This window comes from Apium graveolens, chromosome 10 (genome assembly GCF_009905375.1).
Source record: "Apium graveolens cultivar Ventura chromosome 10, ASM990537v1, whole genome shotgun sequence".
Lineage (NCBI taxonomy): Eukaryota > Viridiplantae > Streptophyta > Magnoliopsida > Apiales > Apiaceae > Apium > Apium graveolens.
The window spans coordinates 40,820,714-40,828,690 of NC_133656.1; positions in this window are offsets into that span (position 1 = coordinate 40,820,714).

Here is a 7,977-nt window from a genome sequence, read left to right on the forward strand (position 1 = left end):
TCTAAAGAGTAAATAAAAATTAGTTTTAAATTCTGAAAAATACTATTATTAATTTCTAAATTATTTTATTAATTTAGAAATTCGAATTTAATTAATTAATTAATTATTTAATTATTTATCTAATTATTTATTAATTATCTAATTAATTAATAATTAGGTAATTAATTAATAATTAGGTAATTAATTAATAATTAGGTAATTAATTAATAATTAGGTAATTAATTAATAAATAAGGATTAAATAATATGATTAATAACTCGTTAATTAGTAAAATATTACGAGTAACTCGTATCTATACGAGTAGTGATTCGATAATTTGAATTATTATTCGAGCGATAATTTATTCGAAGAATATCGTAATAATTATTCGTATCGAATAATTAAATATAGATAATTAATTGATTAATTAATCGTATAGGTATAGTAATAATAATAACGGTTCGATAATTATGCGAGGATCGCGAGTAGCTCGTATTTATACGAGTGGTTGCTCGTTGAGTTAGATTATAATTCGAGTAATAAGTATTTATTCGATAAATAGCGTATCAGTTAGTTGTATCAGTTATTTATTTATAAATAATGGATCTAATCGATAAGTAATAATAATTTGTAAATAATTGTAATAAATTGTAATTAATCCTAATAATTAGGGATTCATTATTTTAAAATACAATAATTATTAATTAATTATTTAAAAATATAATTAAGGATTATTAATTATTTATAATTAATTATTTATAATTAATTATTAATTAATTAAATCTTGTTTAATTCATAATAATTAAACCGTTAGTCCGATTTGAGCGAAACGAAGACCCCTAGACTCAGAAAAATGAAACGAATCCAATAAAAATAATTGTAAGTCGTAATTTCTTCCGGAAGATAGTGGTCTTGTGTTAGTTAATTGTTTATATGCCCTAATAGGGATAAGATCGAGTCAAATAAATCCCGAAAAATTATAATAGAATCAGATAGGGTTAGTTATTATAGATATAAGTCTAGTATCGATTCTAAAAATATTTATAAGTCCAAAAATCAATTATGTGCTTATGTGCTATGTGCTTTACGTGGTTATGTGAACCTTATGTGCTATATAATTATATGTGTATATGCGAGTCAGGTAGAAACATATGGGTAGATTGATAGGGTTGCGTAGTATCAATTCGAGATACGCGTATGTAGTAAGTTATCTAAACGGCTATTTTTCTATGATTGGTTCAGTGTCAGCAAGACCGATCAAGCTAAAGACCGAAGGCGGTGAGTTGAACCAGGTTAAGTACGCGTAATACAAGTTTTTCCCCTATTCCAAATCCAGAAGAGTGAATTATTCCCCATTTTCCATATCAGTTACATTTTGATAATTCTTGTTCATATACACTATACCCAATTATTGGTTCTTGTTTCTATTTCATTTCGATTCTTGATTTCTCCCAATTTATTAAATCCCTATTCATATTCCAATACTTTTACCCTTGTTACATATACTCTGATATATCCTGATGTTGGGATATATCAAAAGCATTCCGATTGTTCTGGATGCTACGCTTTGGACTGGATGGTTACTATACGGGCTGGGTTTTACCCAGACCATTAATTAATATGCCATGGTTACCTGAGTACTCTTTATGTTGGTCGGGTCTATGCAGTTGGGTATGGATCCATACTGTATCCTGACTGATCAGCAGGTTATAGTGCATAGTTAGTTCTTGTTTCCAGTCTTGTTCATTTGGCACTCGCCAGCAATGACAAATTATTAATCTGCTCAGAAATAGATGGTTGTTCAAACCACCAGATTATCGGTTCATTTATTCTTCTCTCTTTATACTATATATATATATATTGTTGCAGGCTTGTTGAGCAATTTTGGCTCATCCTCTTTTATTGTTATTCCTATTGTTTTACAGTTAAGGAAGAAAATGAAACCCATCAGGACCCGCGTAGTCAAGAAGCGAGTCAAGCAGCGGGATCCTCTTTTACCAAGGGTGTTCCTCCCTATTCCAAAAGAGAGCTTTGAGTTACCTGACCAGGTGTAACAGGATAAGTAGTAATGTTGGGTTGAATAAAAATTTTGTTTGGTTTGAATAAAAGTTGTGTGGTGAGAATGTAGATAGAATAAAGTTTTATAACAAAGAGAGTTCTTGAGACAGATTGTTTTATTTGGGTTTGTAATAAAGTTAGTGTGTGGTTCTTCTTTTCAACTCTTTACCTTAAAAGATCCTGAGTAGCAATAGTTCGGGGTAATTATCATATTTATACATCGCTTGTGCAGGTTTAGTGTGTAGTTAATGTTAATAATGCCCCAAATCTATACCCCGGATTTGGAGGGTGTTATAGTTGGTATCAGAGCTTAGATTTTGACCCTTGAAAACAAGAACATTAGGATTAAGATAAGATAGAAAGATCATATAGGAGAGAAGTAAGAGTGTTAGGATTGTTTATTTATGTGATTAGAAGTTATGAATTTTAGGATTGTGATTTGATTGTTCTTGTGTTATTATTGTTATGTATATTAGATGGCTTCTTTATCATCGTCTACGGAGCGGACCGAGACAGATCCAGTGGTTGCACCAGTAGTGGCTCCAGTTTCAGAACAGATCTTTCCTCCATTGCCACCACCTCCACCATTGCCACTTGGACTAACACTAGAGATACCCCTTCCACCAGAGGTACCAGATTTTGATGATTATTTTCCATATTTTGAGCCGGAGATACATGATTTTCCACCGTTAGAGTTCCCGGTGTTTGATGTTCCTGACATGGTTGATATTCCGCAGTGGGAGGATTTGGAGCCCCAGATTCCTATGCCATCAGTCGAGATTTCAGAGATTCCACCGATGGAGCCTGAGGTAGAGCCACCAGTATATGTACCTATGGGGTATAGCAGTTTCCACAGCCGGAGTTCATGGACGAGGTAGTAGTAGATGAGCCATTACCTTCTCGAGGTTCCCGCACGGATCTTCGTGAGTATCATACAGTCATATATCAGCATTTCCAGGAAGAGAGAGAGGAGAGGGTCAGATGGCAGGATCAGTGTAGAGAGATCCTTGGGTTATTTGAGACACATGCGGATGGTCCAGTTCGAGCACTTCACCCAGATTACATATTGAGAGAGAGGCTATGTCAGATTCATAAAGTTGGTTCTCAGGAGCTTACTGATCTGAGGCAGCACGACATTAATGCAGAGGCAGCATACCGCAGGGCGATGAGACTTACAGAGGCAGTGTTAGAGGCTTTACAGGAGGAGCCGAGCCATGTGCCACCAGGATTCTGATCTTAACAGATGGAGGAGTGTTTTGTTTTGTATATATTTTTGTAGATAGAGGCAGCATAGTATTGTATGACTAGTTTGTATGAGGATAGCTACTATTTGTGACTGATAGCAGTAGCAGTATGACTGACATATCATAGACTTTTGTATCAAGCATTGAAACCTGCAGCTGGTGTCCTACCCATATATATATGAAATGGACTTTTTCGCGTTTTCTTTATTTCCCAGTCATTTAAGCAATTACATTTATTTCATTGTTTTACCGTTGCATCTTTAAAAATGTTGTTTTATTTACGATCATGTTGTACCCTTTATGTTTTCAAAATTTTTAAAATTATTTTAAAAAGGATTTATTTACACATCACACTATTTTATTTATTTAGATATTTAATAAATTGTTTTATTTCCCCATATCAACTATTTTAACACTGTTTTAATATTATAAAGACTGTTTCCATTCCATAACACCTGTTTAGTATACTGTTATAAAAAGAACCCGTTGTTTTATTATCAGAAAGATGGCACCTAAAAGAAAAGTACGACCCGACTCGTCTAACGGAAATACCGAGGGCCAAAACGATAATAATCAGATGGATCAAATGTTTCATCTCATGCAACAGCAGATGTTGATGATGCAACAACAAATGCAGTAGCCACAACAGCAGTTTCAATAACAAATGCTACAACAAGCCGCTCATCCAGAACATCAAGTACTTCCAGCAACACCTGTAGTTACTTTCAAGCAATTCCAATCAATAAAAGCCTCCGGATTTTACCAGTTCCACAAATCCTACTAAGGCGAGAGCTTGGATGAAAGAGATAGAAAAGGCTGTTATGTTGGTGAAAGTTGAGGTAGAACAGAAGACGGAGTTAACTAGCTACTTTCTGAAAGGCGAAGCCAATTACTGGTGGGAATCGAAGAAAGCTTTGGAAGGAGAAGGTGTGGTGACCTGGGATAGATTCATTGATCTTTTCCTGAAGAAATATTTTCCTCGCTTTATGAAGAACCAGATGGAAATCAAATTCCTGGAGCTGAAGCAAGACAACTTATCGGTCGCGGATTATGAGACCAAGTTCACTGAATTGGCCAGATTTGTTCCTGAGCAAGTGGATACGGATGAAAAGCGAGCCAAGAGATTGCAGCAGGGACTGAAACCATGGATTCATAGCAGAGTAGCTGTATTTGAGCTGATGACTTATACGACTGTTGTTCAGAAGGCCATGATCATTGAAGGTGAGAGTGAAGCAGCTCAGAAAGAGAAAGGACCGGGAAATTCTCAGAACCGTTTCAACAAAAGGCCGGGATTTCAAGCCCGGGGAAAGGCAAACTTCAGGAAACCAGAATAAAACAATCAGAGGGCGGGTAATTGACTTCCAGCCCCGAATCAGCAGAAACTTATTCGACCTTTCATACCTGATTGCAGAACATGTGGTAAAAAACATACTGGGATTTGCAACAAGCCAAATATCACGTGTTTCAAGTGCAAGTAAAAGGGACACTATTCTGGAGAATGTCCGATGGGAAAGACAGAGATCACTTGTTTCCAGTACGGAAGAAAGGGACATATCGCCAAAGACTGCAGAGGGGTTGCAATGGCCGCTAGCATTCCAAGGGTTTTAGTATTACCTCCACTACCACCATAAAATCAGCCCAGGGCATGGACTTTCAACATGTCAATGAAGGAAGCAGTGCAGAGTCCGAATGGGGTTGCAGGTACGCTCCCTGTGAATTCCGTAAATGCTCTAGTATTGATTGCTTCAGGAGCTACAAGATCTTTTATGTCTGAAGATTTTATCTCTAAGATAGATTGTGAGACTCAGTGGTTAGATGAAGTGCTATTCAATTAGCAAATGATGATCAGGTTATGGTAGATCAAGTATGCCCAGATTGTGATATTGAGATAGGGAGATGTCATTTCTCAATTGATTTGATACCTTTCAGGTTAGGAGAGTTTGATGTTATTTTAGGAATGGATTGGCTAGCTAGTAATAATGCTCAGATTGATTGCGCAAATAAGAAAGTTAAATTGTAGACCAAAGAAAATACAACGGTAGTATTTAAAGGAGAAAAATAACAGCAGGAATTCTTAACAATGATGCAGACGAAATGATTGCTACACCAAGGATGTCAAGCTTACTTAGCTTATGTATTGGATACCGACAAAGAAAGTCCGAAGATTGAAGATATTCCTATAGTTTGTGAGTTTCCCGATGTCTTTCCAGATGAACTTCCAGGACTTCCACCGGATCGAGAAATCGAGTTCACTATTGATATGGTGCCAGGGACTGAACCAATTTCGAAAGCTCCATATCGCATGGCACATTGAAATGAAGGAATTAGCAAAGCAGTTGCAAGAACTTCTCGACAAAGGAATTATAAGGCCAAGTGTATCCCCATGGGGCGCACCAGTATTGTTCGTGAAATAGAAGGACGGTAGCATGCGACTATGTATTGATTATCGTGAGTTGAACAAGTTAACTATCAAGAATAAATATCCTTTGCCTCGCATCGATGATTTATTTGATCAACTGAATGGAGCAGCATGGTTTTCGAAAATTGACTTACGATCAGGTTTGAAGGGTTTTTAGCACATAAACGTACCGAAAACGTAAACTTAAATCTTAAAAAAACCGAAACCCTCCGCAGGATCCATGCGAAAAATAATATTTAATTCGTAGTTCAGTATGTTTACCTTAAGAAACTTTACATTAATGGAAAGATGGAGGTCTTTAATAGCGATCCAAGAACCATGAGCGGAGATCCTTAGCAGCTGCTCTTCAACTCCACCGGTATCCACCAAGAAAACGATGTAATGGAGAAGGAGGAGGTGGAGAGAATTAGGGTTTTGTAAAAATTTTAGGTTGAAGCAAAATAGGGTTTATAATAGTATATTTATAGGCAAAATTTTCAGCTGAAAATTTTCCCATAAAATATTATTATTATTAACCCTTTATTATTCTCATTAATAATTAAAACACCTTTTAATTATTAATCCTTTTTCGAAACACTTTAGAAATAATTCTCTCTCTTGATTTAATTTCCAAAAATTAAATTCTTAACTAATAATATTAAGAACCTTTTCTTAATTAATTTATAATCAATTAAATCTCATTTAATCAATTATTAAATTTTCCAATTAATTATTGATTTCATAAATAAATAATTATCAGCCATTATTAATTTATTCCTCCACCATTAAATCATTCTCTTTTATGGTGTGACCCTGTAGGTTCAATATTAAGCCGGTAGTAGAAATAAATATTAATAAAACTATTTTATCATTATTTATATAAATTCTCTAATTCATTAAATATGATTAATTAGTTAATCATATTTATTCTACATCGTGAGGTATACTTCTCAGCATATCGCGACTATCCGGATAATACGAATTCACTGCTTAGAATACCAAGAACCTATTCAGTGAGTAGTTACCGTACAATTAATTCCTTCTACCCTGCAATGTCACGATTAAATACAAGGCATGGAACTTGTGTCAAGCCTATCTTATTTATTCACTTGCTTTCCCATTCGCTATGCTTAGTTCTATTTAATGTAAATTAGAAACTCCTTTCTAATTTCATTCACTCTGGCCAGAGATTCCTGAACTAACATAAGTGGATCGGCATTGAACATTCTCTTCCTACACTGGAAGGGGTAGATCCTTTATTGATCATACACTATCTTCGTGTACAAATTCCTATACCCAGTAGAGCCCTTATAATTGTCCCTTGAGACTAAGAACTAAACTAAAGCATAGTTCAGTGTACACAAGAAAACTATGATGACCTCAAGTCTAAGGATACTTGTACAACTATCACTATATGAACAACTGCTGGCACGTGAGTGAACCCCATCAGTTGTTCAGCTGTGTGAGTCATGTTCAGTGAACTTATTCTATAATAAGTACCTACATACTAGCTATAGTGTCACCACACAAATGTCTATGAGAACAGACATCCTTCTTAATGAAGCAAGCATAGTATGTACCGATCTTTGCGGATTATTAATTACCAGTAGGTAATCCTACGACAAGGAACTATTTAAGTTTAGAGTTATCATCTTTTAGGTCTCATTATTATGATCTCATCACAATCCATAAAAAGCTTTACTTTAAACTGTGGTATATCTTATTTAAACATTTAAATAGATAGAGCCTGCAATAAAAACAAAACAAGTCTTTCATTAATATCAATGAAATCAAAACAGATTACATAAAAGTTATTCCTAAATCCTCATACATGATTGGATTTAGGACATATCTCTTTCAAGGTTATCATCAGTTAAAGATCAAGGCAGAAGATATTCCAAAGACTGCGTTCAGAATGAGGTACGAACATTATGAATTTCTCGTGATGGTTTTTGGACTGACGAATGCACCTGCAGCGTTTATGGATTTGATGAATCGAGTATTCAAGAAGTACTTGGATAAGTTTATCATTATATTTATTGATGACATCTTGATTTATTCGAAGACGGAAGAAGAGCATGCAACACACTTAAGAACGACATTGGAGACTTTATAAAAGGAACAACTCTATGCGAAATTTTCAAAATGTGAATTTTGGTTGAAGGAAGTGCAGTTTCTAGGACACATCATTAGTATGGAAGGAATTCAAGTGGACCCAGCAAAGATTGAAGCTATTTTAAATTGGGAAAGACGGAAGTTAGAAGTTTCTTGGGATTAGCAGGCTATTATAGAACATTC